This window comes from Camellia sinensis, chromosome 3, assembly GCF_055761805.1.
Source record: "Camellia sinensis isolate YWXY chromosome 3, ASM5576180v1, whole genome shotgun sequence".
Taxonomy (NCBI): Eukaryota; Viridiplantae; Streptophyta; class Magnoliopsida; order Ericales; family Theaceae; genus Camellia; species Camellia sinensis.
The window spans coordinates 26,436,128-26,455,999 of NC_138963.1; the positions used below are offsets into that span (position 1 = coordinate 26,436,128).

The 19,872-nt window shown below is 35.9% G+C and overlaps 1 pseudogene; it reads right to left on the minus strand.

The window, feature by feature from the left end:
• Positions 1 to 2,731: 2,731 nt before the first annotated feature.
• Positions 2,732 to 6,927, minus strand: LOC114274861 (small ribosomal subunit protein eS19x-like; annotated as a pseudogene).
• Positions 6,928 to 19,872: the final 12,945 nt, after the last annotated feature.

Consider the following 19,872-nt stretch of genomic DNA (forward strand, 5'->3'; position numbering starts at 1 on the left):
TCTAGATCATTTTGGGGGTTGTGGGGGTTGTGTTTTGTGGGGGTCTCTATCATTACTGTGATTTATACATATGTTTGATTATTACTATGATTTTTTTAGGGTCCGGATAGTTTCCAGTCCAGATTTGGGACAGTCCGGTCTAGTTTGGCCAATTGGGCCCACTTTTGGGCACTTTTTCAATAATCAGAACCGTTCACATTTTAGAATTTGTTGAGTACATCATTTTTATTAAAAATCATTCCGATCGGATAATGGATACTCTGTATTTAGATCACTTTTGTTTGGAAAAAAAATGGACGGTTACAAAATTAACGATTTATAAAAAAAGTGATCCGAATACATAGTATTCGTTATCCGATCGACGTGATTTTTTACATGGATAATGTGCTCAAAAAATTCTAAACTATGAACGATTCAAATTATCAAAAAAGGGGCCCAAAAGTGGGCCTAATGGGCCGGACTGGACCCTCAAGTTCGGATGGTGGACTGGAGGCAAGCCCCTGCCTTTTTGGGTTCGGACTGTCTCCAATCTAGATCTGGGACAGTTCGGTCTAGTTTGGCACATTGGGCTCACTTTTGGGCCATTTTTCAATAATCAGAATTGTTCACATTTTAGGATTTGTTGAGTACATTATTTTTGTAAAAAATCACGTTGATCGAATAACTGATACGTTGTATTCGGATCACTTTAGTATACTTAATTGTCAATTTTTTGGTTTGAGAACTTTTACTCTTAACCAAAAAGTCAAAAGTCACTATAAGTTATCACGTCACTCTTTTTATTTTTCTGCATATCTTTTTGTAAAAAATTAAAAAGTTACTAAAATAGTCTATTCTCAAACGAGGCTTAAGATATGGTCAAAATTAATGTTGACTATAAATTATTGTCATATTTGATTATAGATTAATGTGTTGGTAATATTATTAACAAATTATCAAATCAAAATTAGATACAGCTCATTGTAACATTTGGCTATATCTCAAAATAATATTTGTTATGATTACGTTATGGTAGATTTGGTAATGATAATGTTCTATTTGGTTATTCCTTAAAGTAATTTTGAGTATCATCTAATATAATTATGATAAAATTTATTTTTTTCCCTCTAAAGTTAGTGGTAGATATAATGTCACTAATCTTTTATGAGATGCATATAGTAGTAGAAATTTTCTTTATTACATTGAAAGAAAACCGAGAAGGGTTGGCGTCAAAATGTTCAAAACATTAATGATCTCAAAAAAAGAGGCAAAGAGTAGAGTAGTCAAGGATGAGGGGAACCACTATGGGCCCTAAAAGCTTGTTAGGCTTGAACCATCATTGTTCAATCGATAACAATATGGCACCATCATAACAATTGTATAAAATAAAAACGGTTCAGCTTGTCTCCAGTTAGAGATCAAGACTAGATCATTTAGTTCGGTCCGTAGGTTCATTTTTGGGCCTTATTTTGATAATCTGAACCGTCTAATGTGTAGAACTCGTCAAGTACTATATCTCTTTACAAAAATCACGTTAATCAGATATTGATAACTATTTGATCAGATCAGTTTTGTATAAAAAAAAAATGAAAGGTAAAAAAATAAACGGTTGACAGAAATCTGATCTAATCAAATAGCTTTTGATATCCGATCAAAGTGATTTTTTACAGGAATATAGTACTCAATAAGTTCTACATATTCAACGGTTCGAATTATCGAAAATGAACCAAAAAATAGGCCCACAGGCCGGACTGGACGGTCCAGTCTTGATCATTCTTTAAATTGTTGAATCTTGTGATTCTTGCCACATGTCTTACATTTCATTTTCTTTTTCCTTCAAATTCAATATCTAAGCAACATTTGAGCTAGGCTTGGATCATGATCAACTAGGCTATTGATCATCTAATCTATTCAACAGAGTATATATATTTGTACTTTTATCAATACTTGACCCCTTTCGTAGTCACTATTCTACAGATTACATATACTTGATTCTCAAATAAGCATGAGCCGCCTTTGAATAATGCGCTGAATTTTTAAATAAACAGGATTTGAGCTCGAAGAAGCTCTCTCTGATTGTGAGGAACTTTCCACTCAACCATCCAGGAACATGGATATTGTTCAGGATCATCATAAAAAACCAGAGACATTGTCTCTAGACTCGTTGTCTTTCACCAGCTCCATCTGAAACTCATATCCATCAAAGTAGAACAACTCAACAGATTTAAGCCCATGTAGAAGCACGACTTGTGGTAATGCTAACTGTTCTATCTTCTTCCTCTGCTTGATCTCTATCCGATTACACGGAAGAAATTTTAAATCCATCATTGAAGGCAATTTCTTAATTGCGTTTTACATAGAACAAACAACATTGTAAGGATTGTAAGTAGGAAAAAAAAAAACTATAATAATTGTGAGTAAAAAACTTATGTCAATTTTAATTTTCTGGAGAATAGGGCAACCTTCCAATAACGCAAAGAACACAACCTTATCATATTCTTTCAGTTCGCGTAAACATAGATAAAAATAGCTAAAAATGTTTTTCTCCAAATCCCAACTCAAATCAAATAATCCGAAGGTGACAAGAATTGTTAAGCGGAGGATATTCAATGAACCCAGTACACATTGCTTGTTTTTCTCCAGTTCTCAGCCAATTTCAACCAAGATTCCAAGCCTCAAATGGAACTTAAAAGGTGACATAAATAAAAATTTTCCCAATACACATTGCTTGTGTAGGGATTTTAGGCCTCAAGAAACCGACATCACGCACCATGGCATAGCAATACACTTGGAACTCAAAAAAAAAATCAATGGCCAAAGAACACAAAAATGGAAACACGTTCATAAACACTTAGCAGTTGGGACCAAAAAATTGTTCTAAAAAAAAAACACAGTAACTTCTCTTCAACCAACTAAAATTAAAACCTAGAGACTATCAAAATGATCAGTAGCAGAGCTCATTGATTCATTTGATCAAAGGGCAACCACAATCCGACTAGTAACTTGGTCAAGATCTTGTTGGCCACTGGATGTGATTCTTCTCCCACTGATACAACCAAACCACAAAAAAATAATAAAAAATAAAAAATAAAAAATTAGCGAACAATTTGACAACCTAGCAATAAGATATATGCTTAAAGAAAATCATGCATTAGATATTGCTTGTAACTGATTCACATGTACGTCCAACGAAGATAAATATCGTCTTAATAATCACCAAACTGGATATTAAATTTAGCACATAATCATGAAATAAATGAGTCAATAAATAAAATAATTCGAAAAGTAAATCATTAGCTTACCCCTTCACATCAATATCAATAATGTTCATCGTTTGCAATTGCTGAAGAATATGACAAGCAACGGCCCCACTGCTTTTGTAGAAATGAAGTGGATGACTTCTATTCCTCTTACTTCCACCATAAATCCTCTGGAAGTGTCATGACCCAAACCCACCCCTATGGGTTTAGCACCGTAACCGGCCAGTAATCCGAGATTACCGAAGGCCTGCTTAACAGTAATACAGTAATACAGAGTATAGGGGCTGACAGAAGCCAATACAGTAAATAAACAATGTTCAATGAGCTGTGACAGTCTGTATGCAAAAAGACTTTTCATTCAAATATATACAGTCAGACAAAATAGTATGTACATATATACAATCATTCAGTTCAGGGACCTAATCCCTATTAAACAGTACCGTAACAGTCTATACAGTCGTACAAAACAAATACAGAGACAGACGGGGAAATTAAAAAACACCCCTAAGCCGTAGCTTGACAGGCTCGGAACCTCGCATTGAGGCACATAGGTTGGCTCGACAAAACTGGAGTTTACCCCGACGCTTCTAGCTGCGGTCTGGTGCCTGTACACCTACATATATATATGAGCAGTGAGCTAAAGCCCAGTGAATAACACAAAGCGTAAAGGGGTTGAGAATGAATGTCCTTACAGTAATGAAAACAGTTTGTTAATTCAGTATATCAGTCATTCAGTCATATGTGATACATCCATTAACATAATAGTACAGTAAACAGTAGGTCTTAAAAGACCGAACAATAAATGATGGCCATCAATCAGTAACAGTAGTGGTTCCAACAAGGGAATCGACAGAGATCTCTGTAACAGTAGCAGTAAACAGTAGTTGCTAAGGATGCCACAATACAGTTCAGAATATAGGACATGCATTCATTCAATTAACAGTATCAGTTCAGAAAGCAGTACAGTTCAATTGTTCAGAAGATAATCATTTTGAACATATCTTGCCACAGTTGTTACTCACAGAGTTCTGGGCTACGGTAAAGCTAGAGCGTCTCCTCGGAAAGCCAACCCTACACAGTTTACAGGATGAACACACACTAAGCTACACAGTTAGGAAAGATAATAACTTAATCCCTAATTTGTATCGGTGTGTTCTACATCTATATCCTCAATAAGATGTCTTAAACTAGGCCTAAGAATGCCTAGAATGAGATGAGGATACAATGATGTACTTTAAAAGCATTTTCAGAATTTTCAGAAAATAGGGGTCACGCTCGAGCGTAGGTTACTCCGCTCGAGCGGACATACAGACAAAGGTTTTCGCTCGAGCGTATACTTACCCACTCGAGCGTTCTGTAAAACAGTCAAAAGTGCTGGATAGGGGAAAATCACGCTCGATTGGGCGCTCGACACCCGCTCAAGCATGAGATACAATGTCCCGCTCGAGCGTCAATTCTTCCGCTCGAGCGGAATTCAAAATAGAACAAAATGCTGGGAGCACGATTTCCACGCTCGAGCGCCAGTCACCCCGCTCGAGCGTGAGTCCAAATTCTGGAAATTCCAGATTTGAACCTCAAGCTCAAAACCAAGTTTTTAAACCATAAATTCGATTCTCTTGGGCTAATTTTTCAGAAAACACATCAAAACCCCTACTTTAACATGATTCAAAGCTCAATTTGTAAAATCAATGCCCAAGGGTGTTTCAAACAACTCAATTCAAACCAATTTTCATGAATATGGAGAACATGCAAACATGCATGAATTTAAATCATTTCAAAGCTTTAAATACAAGCTCAAATGAGTTAACTCTTACAAAAACAAGATGAAAACATGGTTTATGACCAAAACATGGACATGCATGTGGCAAATTCATGAAGAACAAGCCCTAAAATGCAAGAGTATGCCATGCAAGCAATGATTAAGCTTCAATTCAAGACTTTTGAACCAATTCATGACTTAACTCTTTATTCTACTATGATCCATGCTAGAAGGAACTTAAATACACAATAAGGAGGATGAAATTCATACCTAGGTTCCTCAATTACAAGTCTAGAGGCTCAATTGTGCACTTAAGCTTTCAATTCTTCAAGATTCAAGCCAAAACTCTCAAGAACAACTCAACTCTCTCTCACCCTCTCTCTTGGTCGGTTGGCTTCTTAAATGTGGCTGAACAATGTGTGTCTAAGTGTAATAAGACTCACCATGTTGAGGTAGTAGCCACTAAGGATGGCAAAATGGAAATAAGGCCAACTATGCAATGTCAATATTTAATCTAATTTAATCATACCAAATCAGTTTTCAGATAAATATGCCATAAATTCACATTAATTCTAACGACCATAGAACATCAATCAATTTCAGATTCGGCCGCCGATAAGGCCTTCAATTCGCAATTTAAACACAAAAACTGAACAGATAATCAACAATCAACAGATAAACATACAATTGAACAGATATACTTAATCAATTCAGTTCCAGATTTTAGTCAGTCAGTTCAGTACTTCAATCAATTCAGTTACCAATCATAATCAGTCTCAGTTTAGCAGTAATCGGTAGTTTAACGGTAAACAGTGGTGAGGGTTGTTACAGGAAGGCACCAACACCAAGACCTTGTCTTAGGTATATCTTCATTCACATGGAAGCTGCCATAGAATTTGGATAATAAACAACCAGGAACCATCAGTCACAATAAATGACCAACAAATTTCAAATCATTCAAACAACACCAACATAATTGTGAACAAGCATGTGCTCATTGACACACTAACTCACCCACAGAGAGAGCTTACCAGCTCGGATATAATACCAATCTGGATCATAAGGGGCAAGCTCCTTGAACCTTCCAGTCTTCACAATGTCAGTCCAGTGAGGTCGTTCCATTTGCTCAAAATCAATGAAAGAAAAGAGGAAGCAAAATTGTGATATCTATAGCACTACTAAAACCCAAACAGTATCACTTCAAAAAATACCAATTTCATATCATAATGTTCCTTTAAGCAGCAAAATTACAATGGAAAAGCATAATTTTCATTTATATGGTACATGATGTGTCCACCAAGAGAAACGTTTTACTTTAAACATCTGCTGATTATAAAAAGCATTCATCAACAACACAAACAATACATAGAAACATATATATATATATATATATATATAAACATTTAGATTAACGTTTAGTGTATCATTCCAATTTTCCCACAATTAGACTCCGCATTTGCACATTTTTCATATAATTGGAATGCATAGCCATATCTCAAAATAAATGCAAGGTTTTAAGCAAGGAAACAAGCAGTAATAGCAAAAGGGATTGTTCAAAGTCCAATACTAAATCCATCATAGCAATCCAAATAATATTACATGTGTATGATCAGTTGCAAAAACCAAGCAGAAGAAGATAGCAGCAAGATGGGTAAATTGAGACATGCATAAGGTTTTTTTTTTTAAATAATAATTTACGTTTGACTGACATTGGAGATTGACAGGTTGGCTTCAACTAACTTATTTGCAATTTATATTTATTAAGCCAAAATCTAATTGTCTATTTCCTTAAACTTTCACGGCATCCAAACAGAGAAACTATCGGTGTAGAATTTGACATTATACCTTGCCTGATCGCTTGAGATGGGCGGAGTAAGCCTTCACAAACTTGTTAGGTGAGACATCCTTGACCGATTTCACAGTCGCCATGGCTAGATTGATGCGAAGAAGAAGAAGATGTCGCAGACGACAGAGACGACTGGAGGGACGTCCACCCGGATGTCCACCTGGATGTCTGGTGGAGTCCGGTCGTTAAGGATGTGACACCCTAAATATTTAATTAATACCACAACCAATAATAATAATAATAATAATAATAATAATAATAATAATAATAATGAAAATAATGAAATAAATAAGCTAAACGTGCTATGTAAATTAATTTGCCATTATGGTTATTAATATATGAAATAATACATCTAATTATAAGGATGTAAATTAATTTAGCATTAGTTTTATCAAAAAAATCGAATGAATGGATTTACTTGAGCAAGATCACAGTAATTAATTAAGACGATTTGAGGGAAAGACAATTGGACCACCTGTGCTATCTAGTAGCTTAGGAAGGCTGAGTCATCAAACTAAGGCATCATTATTAGATGAGTCATCACCAGAGCCTTGTGTATATAAGGGGGACGACCTGTACAAATCTAGAAGGGAATGAAAAGAAGAAAAGAAAAGAAGAGCAAAAGAATAGCCTAAAAAATAGGCAAAAATATGAGGGAAATAGTAGGAATTAATATAGAGGCGAGTTATATTATATCTTGAGTCACCATAATATATTTACATATGTTTTGACTTATCATAATTTATTTTATACAAGTTATATTTTATGAGTTATATTAATACAAGTTATATTTTATAAATTATATTAATATTTCAGTTATGTGGATTAATTTCTGAACTCTATTTGTTTAAAATGAAACCCATGGATATGTTTGTTTAAATTTTAAAGAATATTTGACTATAACTTTATAAACAATTATGTTTTGTAAGTACCACCATGGGAGTCTCATGCATTGGGGGACTTAAATAACCATTGACCTCTGTTTGGCCACTTTGTGGTCTTATGTTTGTCATGGATCCATTGACCTCTGTTCTGACTGTCACTTCTGTGACCTCTGTTCTGTTTTATTTTGTACCGTGGTTATGGTTATTTATTTATATAATTTTTGTATTTGAGTTTCTTCCACTTAAATGATTTATTTACGAAATTACGTTATGTAAATGTTTTGGCTTAACTAACTATCCATGGTTATTTTGTATTCCTTATACTGTTGGTATAATATTTCTCACTTTGGTATGTGCTTATAGCTATTACCCTTTCAGGTGATGAGATGTAAGGAAGACCCATAACCTCTTATAGTGGAACCTGTGCAAGAAACTGATGCAGATCCGTTAAATTATTTTTCTTTTTTTTTCTTCCTATCGTTTTTTCTGATGGTCGGTCGCTGCATAATAAAATAATAAAAGCCTATAGATGTATTTTTTTTTTAAAAAAAATAGTAGAATGAAGTAATTTCCTGTTTAATTATTTTTATTTCCGCTTGCACAGTTTAATTTGTTACGATTAGAATAAGTTAGTAACTTGCGATTCTAACCCTAACCCTCTGGGGTTGGGTCATGACAAAGGTGGTATCAGAACAATGGTTCGTTCAAAAAAAAAAGAAGAAAAAAGCTATTCTAATTTGATAGAAAGTTCAAAAAGTTATAAACAAATTTATAAATAAAACTATATAGCTAGATAAACATAATAAAATAAATAAATAAATATTTACCTGCAACGTTAGTCCTTTTGTGTAAAATCTCACGTTTCTTCTGGTGATGTGGGAATGTCCGAGATTAACCTTAACGAGGCATTTTGGGAGGAGCTCGGGGCCATTAATTTAGATGAGATTTTAGCAAAGTACCCCACTCTCGCCTCACCTGAGAGACGGGGAGATTTAGAGAATATAATCAGAGGACTACACCCAGGCCTTGCTCAATTGATGGGTCGGCCAATCTATATACAGGCTGATCCTACCGATGTCTCACATTTACTATGGAGGCAAAGCCGTGCCTATACGCGCAGACGTTTTCTTGGACCCACTCGTGTCCTCGGCGTTGCCCCGGGATATGACCGCCTGCACTACATCATAGACCCTCTACCCCCAGATTTTGTGGCCAGAAGGGGGAACGTGTACCCCGAGGACTATATTTTCACCACTGTCCCTAACCTGCTAGAGATAATTAATATTCAAAATGTTAACTTTAATAATGACTTGTCATATATTGAGACACCCGGCTGGATTGTCGATCGAGCATTTTTGGGATATATACAGTCCATCCCCATTTTCACAGTCCAGGCAGCGTGGATGTGTTTTAGTGTAGTCCAGTTAGGATGGGAATTTGAGCTTTTTATGCAACACTATTTCCATGGTTTCTTTGGCCCGTTTGACCCACCATTCTAGATTGGTAGAAGAAAACCTTTTTGTACGCTAACCATGATGTGTTCTAATCCCTTTTTGTTGTCTTTTTTGTTTTTGTTTTGTTGTACTACAGGAATGAGACACTAACATATTCTGACTTTTGAAACAAAGATGTAATATTAATTGTAAAAATAATAAAGTTGGTATTTTATATAAATATAGATTGCGCTGCACATGCTTATATATATGTTGCATTATGAATGTAATGCCTCGTTTATTACTTTGTAGAATAGCCAATAATGGTAACGGAAGTGAGTCATCAGTCAGTGACACTGAATCGATGGAAAGAATCATGGAAAGAGCAGTTACTAGCTTTTTGCAAGCCTTGCAGACTAACATCAACAATGGGATGCTGGAACAGCGAGAAGAGCCGGTTACCATAAAACAGTTCCAGGATCTGAAACCCATCACATTTATCGGCGGCCCAGACCCAATGGTAGGAGACGTCTGGATTAAAGACATGGAAAATATTTTTCGTGCCCTACCCTGCACTGAAAAACAGAAGGTAACTTTCGTCACTTTCATTTTCAAAGACAATGCACAAGAATGGTGGCTTCTCACTGTAGAGAAAGAAGAAATTGCGACTTGGGCAAGATTCTTGAAAGTATTTTATGAAAAATACTTCCCAGATTCATTGCAGGAACAGAAGGCGTCAGAATTCATACATCTAATGCAAGGAACCATGATGGTGGCCGAATACGAGAGCAAGTTCACAAAACTCGCTCGGTTTGCGACATACGTCATCCCCACGAAACTCGAAAAACAAGAAAATTTGAAGTAGGATTGGTTGCTGAAATTAAAGATAAGCTCGAGGTCTTGAAACTACCAACTTATGCAAAAGTGGTAGACCGGGCGTACATTGCAGAAAAAAGGATTAAAGCCTCGCGTTCCGGGGAACCAAGCCAAAAGAAGTGATTCTGGAAAAGAGACAACAGAACACCCGTGTTACGCCTCCTAAGAAAATGAATACGGGCACAACCAGTTCAGGCCATTAAGGTCTTACCAACCCCTGAAGTGGCACTATTCCAATTTGTCCTACTTGTGGGAATGCTCATTGGGGACAATGCCATCGAGACAAGGGAGCATGCTTTAAATACGGTCAAGTTAGCCACTTGCTGAGGGATTGTCCAAAGCTGACCAATTCTGCAGCTAGCCCCTCTGGTCCAGTCAGGAAACCCGTAGGACCTAGAGGAGAGAGGAGGGACCAAAAATGCCAAGGAAGGGTTTTTTCCTTGGTACTTGGAAAACCAGAAGTTACCGAAAATGTTGTGTCAGGTATACTTTCTGTCTATGGTTATTTAGCTCACGTCCTCATTGACTTTGGGCCAACTCGTTCTTTTGTTGCACCACACTTTGCTGTCAAGTTGGCATCAACACTCGAACCATTAGGATGTATATTGTCTATGTCTTTTCCTTTTGGTAAGTCTACCTGTAGTACTGATGTGTACAAATCATATACTATATCTTTAAAAGGCAAAACCTTATATGTAGACTTGATTCCTCTCCGCATTGGAAACTTTGATGTGATCTTAGGTATGGATTAGCTAGCTGCTAACCACGCCTCTGTTGATTGTAAAGCCAAAAAGTTTTCCCTCAGGTTACCAAACCAACCCGAGCTTGTCTTTAATGGGATTGGAGTTTCCAACCCTCCCTGTATTATATCTTCCATGACAGCCTAATGACTTCTAAGAAAGGGTTGTTGTAGTTCTATCTGTTATGTTATTGATACACAAAAAAAGGCCTCCACTGTTGATGCGATCCCCGTAGTACGAGAATTCTCGGATGTTTTTCTTGAAGATTTACCTGGTATTCCGGTTGATCGGGAAATCGAATTCACCATTGAAACCCAACCTGGCACACAACCAATATTAAAAGCTCCTTATCGCATGTCAATGACAGAATTGAAAGAGCTGAAGACTTAACTCCCGGAACTCCTGGACAACCAATATCAAAAGCTCCTTATTGCATGTCAATGATAGAATTGAAAGAGCTGAAGACTTAACTCCTGGAACTCCTGGATAAAGGTTTCATTCGACCTAGTACCTTACCCTGGGGAGCTCCAGTACTGTTCGTGAAGAAAAATGATGGCACGATGAGATTATACATTGATTACCAGGAGCTGAACAAGGTCACCATCAAGAATCGGTACCCTCTGCCACGAATCGATGACTTGTTCAATCAACTTCAAGGCGCTCAAGTATTTTCAAAAATTGACTTACGTTCTGGCTACCATCAACTAAAAGTCAAAACGGAAAGTATCGAAAAGACTGCCTTCAGAACCCGTTATGGGCATTACGAGTTTCTTATCATGTCTTTTGGCATCACAAATGCTCCAGCAGCCTTCATGGAACTCATGAACCGAGTGTTCAAACCTTATCTTGATGAGTTTGTCATTGTCTTCATTGATGACATCCTCATATACTCCAAGGCCAAGTTTGGCATGTCTTGAAAAAGACAAAAAGTCAAAAAGTCACTATCCTATTTAAGTCACATCATCTTATTTAAGTCACATCACTTCAAACCCAATCCAAACCGAACCCATATTTCATAAAAAGTCAAAAAGTGCACTTATTTAGATCATCCCAGACAAGGCCCAAGTCACCAGAGGCCTAAGAGCAGCACTTGCGAACGGTTCTACAAACACTACATGATCACAAACTTTATGCCAAGTTGAAGAAATGTGAATTCTGGATCACTAGTGTACACTTTCTCAGTCACGTCATTAACAAAGATGGCATCTCGGTTGACCTCCAAAAAGTTGCAGCAATCATGGACTGGCCACGACCTACCAATGTGTTTGAAATTCGAAGTTTCTTGGGTCAGCTAGCTATTATCGACGCTTCGTGCAAGATTTCTCAAAGATAGCATCACCATTGACCCATCTAACTCAGAAGAACACACCCATTGAATGGACTGACAAACAAGAGCGTTGCTTCCAAGAATTAAAATGTCGATTTGTGTCAGCTCCTATACTAGCACTCCTTACAGGAGCAGATAGGTTCATAATTTATAGTGATGCCTTATACAATGGTTTGGGTTACGTTCTCATGCAAAACGGAAAAGTCATTGCTTATGCTTCGCGACAATTAAAGACTCATGAGAAAAACTACCCGACTCATGATTTGGAATTGGTTACGGTGATCTTTGCTCTCAAAATCCGGCGTCATTATCTCTACGGTGCAACCTGCGAGATTTAGACTGATCACAAGAGTCTTAAATATCTATTCACATAGAGGGAACTAAATATGAGACAACGACGGTGGCTAGAATTTATGAAAGACTATGATGTAGAGATCCATCACCATCCAAGCAAAGCTAACTGTCACGACCCAAACCCGCCCCTATAGGTTTAGCATCGTAACCGGCCAGTATTCCTTGAATTACTGAAGGCCTCTGAACAGATTAACAAAAACAAAGGGGCTAGCGGAAACAAATACATAAATATAATTGTCCAATGAGCTGTGTTGACTTATATGAAACAAAATATTTAAAAGTTTATATGCATATCCGATAGTCAACCCTACATTATACCCACACATATTACAGTATCTTAAGTACAACCAACTTAATCACATCCAGTCTCATACATATACAGAACCAAAAGGACTGAACACAGGACACTTCGGGAACCTCTACGTGAGGCGCGATGGTTGGCTGACAATAGAAACACAATTCCAGACAAAAGCTTTCGGGCTTGAACTCCAGAATGCTCACCTATATACATATATATACAAACAGTGAGTTAAAGCCTAGTGAATAAAATTAAGGTAAAGGGGTTAGTGAACGAAATCTGAACATGTCATAAGCGAAACAGATCATAGCATAATCATTCTCATATCAGAACATAATAATGGTACATCCCATAGAACACATCACAGAACGTCTTCCGACTAGAGTAATCGATTCCGGATACCGATTAAACACATATCACCACAATGAAGTGGCTAACGAGATCTCGTAATTACTTGTATGTCATGGACCCGCATTTTCATGCCGTCCCCCATGACTTGGGACTATCTATGGATGTCATAATAGATTTCAAACTTGGAATGTTCGTTCACGTAAACAGATAACATTTCAGAAATCATAGCTTATCATATTTCATTTGGAACATAATTCATATGAACGTATCTTTACGATAACGTTACTCACAGTGGTTCCAGTAAGCGGTCAATCAATCCTCGAGTCTTGACCTACAATCACAAAATACATAACACAAGCATGTCTTATCATTACACATTCACGTAGCCATTAAGGCTTAGCTTTGATTACATTGGTTCTTATTCTTTCTTACCACATTGCCTAAAACACACATACTTGCAGTCTCATAACTTAGTACATTCATTCCTTAGTGTGTTTCTAATCCATAACCTCCTTAATATGGCTTAATTAAGGCTTAGGAATGCCTAAGATGCAATGAGGATGCCAAAACATGCCTTAGAACACTTGGTAAAATTTTCTGAAAATAAGGTCCCCGCTCGAGCGTAGATTTCCTCGCTCGAGCGGACATGCAAAATGAGAGGGGCCGCTCGAGCATGACTTCCTCCACTTGAGTGACCTGCAAACTTGGAAAAAGTACTGGTTGGTCGAAATCCATGCTCGAGCTACAACTCCTATGCTCGAGCGTATCGACAACATGCAAAGGGTTCGCTCGAGCGTCCAAGTGGTCGCTCGAGCGGAGAGCTCATGTCTGAAAAAAAAATACTAAGAGCTCGCATTCTCCGCTCGAGCGCAGGTTTCCTCACTCGAGCGGACTGTAAAATTTTGGGTTTTTCAAAACAGGGTTTGAGCTTCAAAATGTGATTTTAATGGCTATACTCATGCAAAGCTTGATCAAAACACTTGAAAGGCCTTTCTAAAACACAATTACATGATCACTCTCAAACATTTAGCTCAAAACTCATGGATTTAGCAAATTTGAACTCCAAAGCTCATGCATGGAAGATTTTCAAACTCCTTTCTTTTGTTCTACAAAACATGCAATGAAAACCATAAGCTCATGAAATTTTGAAACATGAAACATGATAATTTCTTGAAGATGATGATTAAAACTTACATGCATGCAAAGATTTCAAGAGCAAAACCCAAGACATGAATGAACAAGGTATAATCCTCCATAAGCATGCACACAAGCCATTTTATTTCTCAAAAACCCAACTTCACTTCAAATTCCAGTAATTGATTCACCAATTTCTTAGCACAAGATGCATGGAAGGTTGTCTACAAAAGAATAGGCTCTAGACTCTTACCTAGCTTCTTTATTTCGAACAATGAGAGATGGTCCTCCTAATTTCCTTCTTATTCTTCAACCTCAAGAGCTCACTCTCTCACTCTCTAGTTACACTCTCTCCTTCACACAAGAGACCAAAGAGGCAACCTACCACACCTCCTCACTCAGCTGAATATACACAACACACACCTCACTTTGAGCACCATACACGTGCACACACATGCACACTTCCAACACACACACATAGGTTTTAATCCCTTACACTCAACACCACAAAATGCCTCAACACATGAGATACTCAATCACATCTTGGATCATTAATAGGATTAGATTAGGTACCAATCATGCATTATTTAAATCAAACATAAGTAACCTTAATTTATTCAGGTTAGCGCGAAATTCAATTAATCCAAATTAGTTCCCATCAAGGTTCAATTTAATCACATGCGATTTTTACCGAACCAAATCAATTCTTAATAAAATTTTCCATGGTGTTCTAAAATTTCCAAATAACACATTGATGTAATCAATTTCGATTTCAGATGCCGATAAGGCTTTCAATTTACATCTTAAAGCGGAATCCAAACAAATATTTCTACATGTAACAGATAGAAGGCCAAAATCATGTAAAATTCCATAATAATCCCATAATTTATTTTATCCGCTTAATTAACATCCTTGATTACTGACTAATGGCTAATTACGGTCGGGGTTATTACACTAACGTTGTGGCAAACGCACTGAGTCAAAAGATGACCAGAGGTTTGGCATGTACTCTCGTTTCTCGCAAGATCAATGGACTGCTCGCCAACATAACCGTGGAACCTACCTTGATTGAAGAAATTAGAGCACGCCAATGTAAAGATAACCTTTTGAAGAAAAAGTATGAGGAGCAAAGGAGTACGCCTAATCCTGATTTCACTATAAACATTAGGATACTAAAATTTCAGAATCAAATTTGCGTACCCGATATTTCAGAACTCAAGAAGAAGATATTGGTGGAAGCTCATAGCTCGAGATTTGCAGTCCACCCTGACAACACAAAGATGTACCATGATCTAAAGGAACACTACTGGTGGACATGAATGAAAAGAGACATAGCAAGCCATGCCTCCAAATGTCTGCATTGTCAGCGTGTTAAAGTAGAACATCAGAGACCTGCAGAACTGCTACAACCACTCCCTATTCCTGAATGGAAATGGGAACACATCACTATGGACTTCGTGGTCGGGCTACCACAGTCATTTTCGAAGAATGATGCAATATAGGTTATAGTAGATTGATTGATGAAGTCGGCGCATTTTCTGTCAATCAAAATCATGTACTCCCTTGATAAGTTTGCCACTTTATACATCAAGGAAATTATTTGTCTGCATGGTATCCCAGTTTTAATCGTTTCTGACCGAGACCTCCATTTCGTGTCTCACTTCTGGAACAAATTGCAAGAAGCTTTGGGAACCACACTGAAGTTTAGCACTGCTTATCACCCATAAACTGATGGGCAATCCGAAAGAACAATCCAGACGTTGGAAGACATGTTACATGTATGCATATTGGAAGGTAACTAGGATGAACACCTACCTTTAGTGGAATTCACCTATAACAACAGCTACCATGCAAGCATTAGAATGGCACTGTACGAAGCTCTATATGGAAAGAGATGTCGATCACCTCTGTGTTGGATGGAAGTCAGGGACAGGAAACTGTTAGGCCCTGAGATCGTGCAAGTCACAAGTGAGAAAATCCAACTCATTCAACAACGAATTTGCACTGCTCAAAGCCATCAGAAAAGTTATGCAGATACATAGAGACGGGACTTGGAATTTCAAATAAAGGATCATGTGTTCCTTAAGATCTCACCAACAAGAGGAGTTATCCGATTTGGAAAGTGAGAAAAGTTAAACCTACGTTACATCGGGCCATTTGAGATATTGGAAATGATTGGTCCTGTAACATATCGCCTTACACTACCACCCGAATTGTCCAATGTCCACAATGCGTTTCACGTTTCAATGCTTCGACGGTATCTTCGAGATCCAGAACATATTGTTGGTTATGAGAACATGGAAGTTCAAGAGGATCTTTCTTATGAAGAGCAACCAGTGTAGATTCTCGATCATCGTAATCCAGTTCTCCGAAACAAGACCATACTATTGGTAAAAGTCTTATGGCGAAATCATCGTATCGAAAAAGCTACATGGGAAACGGAAAGTCAAATGCAAACCTAATACCCACACTTCTTCAAAAATTAAGGTACGTAAAATTTGGGGACAAACTTCTATTTAGGAGGGGAGAAATGTGACACCCTAAATATTTAATTAATACCACAACCAATCACAATAATAATAATAAGAATAATAAAAATGAAAAGAATAAAATAAATAAACTATATGTGCTATGTAAATTAATTTGCCATTGTAGTTATTAATATATGAAATAATACATCTAATTATAAGGATGTAAATTAATTTAGCATTAGTTTTATCAAAAAAATCGAATGAATGGATTTACTTGAGCAAGATCACAGTAATTAATTAAAACGATTTGAGGGAAAGATAATTGGGCCACCTGTGCTATCTAGTAGCATAGGAAGGCTGAGTCATCAAACTAAGGCATCATTATTAGATGAGTCATCACCAGAGCCTTGTGTATATAAGGGGGGCGACCTGTACGAATCAAGAAAGGAATGAAAAGAAGAAAATAAGAAAAGAGCAAAAGAATAGCCTCAAAAACAGGCAAAAATATGAGGGAAATAGTAAGAATTAATATAGAGGCGAGTTATATTATATCTTGAGTCACCATAATATATTTTACGCATATTCTGACTTTCCATAATTTATTTTATACAAGTTATATTTTATGAGTCATATTAATACAAGTTATATTTTATAAATTATATTAATATTTCAGTTATGTGGATTAATCTCTGAACTCTATTTGTTTAAAATGAAACCCATGGATATGTTTGTTTAAATTTTAAAGAATATTTGACTATGACCTTATAAACAATTATGTTTTGTAAGTACCACCACGGGAGTCCTTGGGGGACTTAAATAACCATTGGCCTCTGTTTGGCCACTTTGTGGTCTTCTGTTTGTCATGGATCCATTGACCTCTATTTGACTGTCACTTCTATGACCTCTGTTCTGTTATGTACCGCGGTTATGGTTATTTATTTATATAATTTCTATATTTGAGTTTCTGCCACTTAAATGATTTATTTACCAAATTAAGTTATGTAAATGTTTTGGTTTAACTAACTATCAATGGTTATTTTGTATTCCTTATACTGTTGGCATAATATTTCTCACTCTACTGTGTGCTTATAGCTGTTATCCTTTCAGGTGATGAGATGTAAGGAAGACACATAACCTCGTGTAGTGGAACCTGTGCAATAAATTGATTCAGATCCGTTAAATTATTTTTATTTTCTTTTCTTTCTGTCATTTTTTCTGATGGTCGGTCGCTGCATAATAAAATAATAAAAGCCTATGGATGTATTTATATATATATATATATATATATATATATATATATATATATAAATAGTAGAATGAAGTAATTTCCTATTTAATTAAATAAGTTAGTAAGTTGCGATTCTAACCCTAAGCCCTTGGGGTTGGGTCGTGACAAAGGATGACTTCTGCGGATGTCGAGGATACTGCTAGGTTAACAGCCGATGAGAAGCAAATTTGAACTGAAGCAAAACCGGGCAAAAAGTCGTTGGCTGGTCGTCTGGTCGGATGACCGGCCAGATGTCCACCCGGATGTCCGATCAATGTTGTGCTGGACTGTTTGAACTACTGTGTTGGGCTAATTTGGACTTTGTTTTTGGGCTATAATAATCACCTGATTAAGCATATATATTTACTCCAAAAGTATATTTAGAATAAGAATTTTGGTAAAAAATAATGGAATAAAATATAAGTTTCAATATATTTTTTTCCCCAAATAAGTCAAACAAGGAATCAAAATAATCATCAAAATAAATAAGTCCAACAAAACTAATAAGGGGACTTACGTGTAAGTCCTAATATGTGGACTTATTGTCCAATAGGTCCTATAATAATTAATGACATTTGTCACTAAACACTATAAAAAAAATCACTAATTGTTAATTTTCAGCGACAAAATAAAAATTTTGTTACAAAAAATGTAATTAATTATAAGTTTTAGTGATAGTTTAAAAAAATCGTCACAAAAAAGTGTCACTAATTCACAACTTTTAGCGACAATTTAAAAAATTCGTCATAGAAAAACGTCACTAATTATAAGTTATAGCGACAATTTATAAAAATTATAACAAAAAAAGTCACTAATTGTTAATTTTTAGCGACATGTAAAAAATTGTCACAAAAAAATTATTTTTAGCGATAATTTTACCAAGACTTATTTTCAATAAGACTTGGTGAGAATTAAGTCTAATTATTAGACCTATTGGTAGTTTACCCAACTAATAATATTTCATTAGTTGAGGACTTAAAATAAAAGATTGTTTTGGATAATACATTATTAAATTTTTTACGAAAAAATATATAAAAAAATAAAAAGATAATATAACTAAAAAAATAAAAAAATGTGCTAATATCCAACTTTCCAAACAACCTCTAATTCACCTTCGGGTGAAAGAATAATTTCCTTCTTCACGTATACACACACCTCCTCCTACCTATAAGTATTTTCAATTTTTCTTCAAATCTTTAATTAAATTGAAATTTAATAAAATATTTAGTGAAAATGAATTAATCATTTTACCAAACTTATATCAAATTAATAAAGAAACAAAGGTAGCGTTTGGTAGAATTTTTTAAATATGATTTGATAATAGAGTTGTATTTTGAGTTTGTGAGTTTTGGAATTATAATTTGAGTGTGAAAAATTTGTTTTGAATTGAGTTTGAAATGAATGATGTGACATATGATATTTAATTCAAAAATTTACAACTCATAACCAAACACATTACCCAAAATCCTACTCAAAGCTCATAAAAAAATTTAAAAATTATGGAAATATTTTTTATTTAAAATATAAAAATAACAGGTATAAAAAAAAAACCCGAACACTGTTCCGATCAATCGGCCAGACATCTAGGTTAGCCAAATTTTCCCGCCTAGAAAGGAGTTTTCAAAAGTGGGTGTGGAATTATAATTTAAAAACTCAAAACAAATATCACACTGATATCAATGAGTGGAAATGTGTTTAGAGAGCTTCTCCAAACACAGCCTACATATTTTTCAAGTGATTTTATAAAGGGGGTATAACTGAAAGGTTATAGGGTCTAAGTGAAAAATTATATAATAATGAGTGTTGTTATTAATATTTCATCAATTATTTTGGACCACTTATTTTTTTTGACTCCCACTAATAAATTCTAAAATTTTCTTTTCTCCTCTTAAA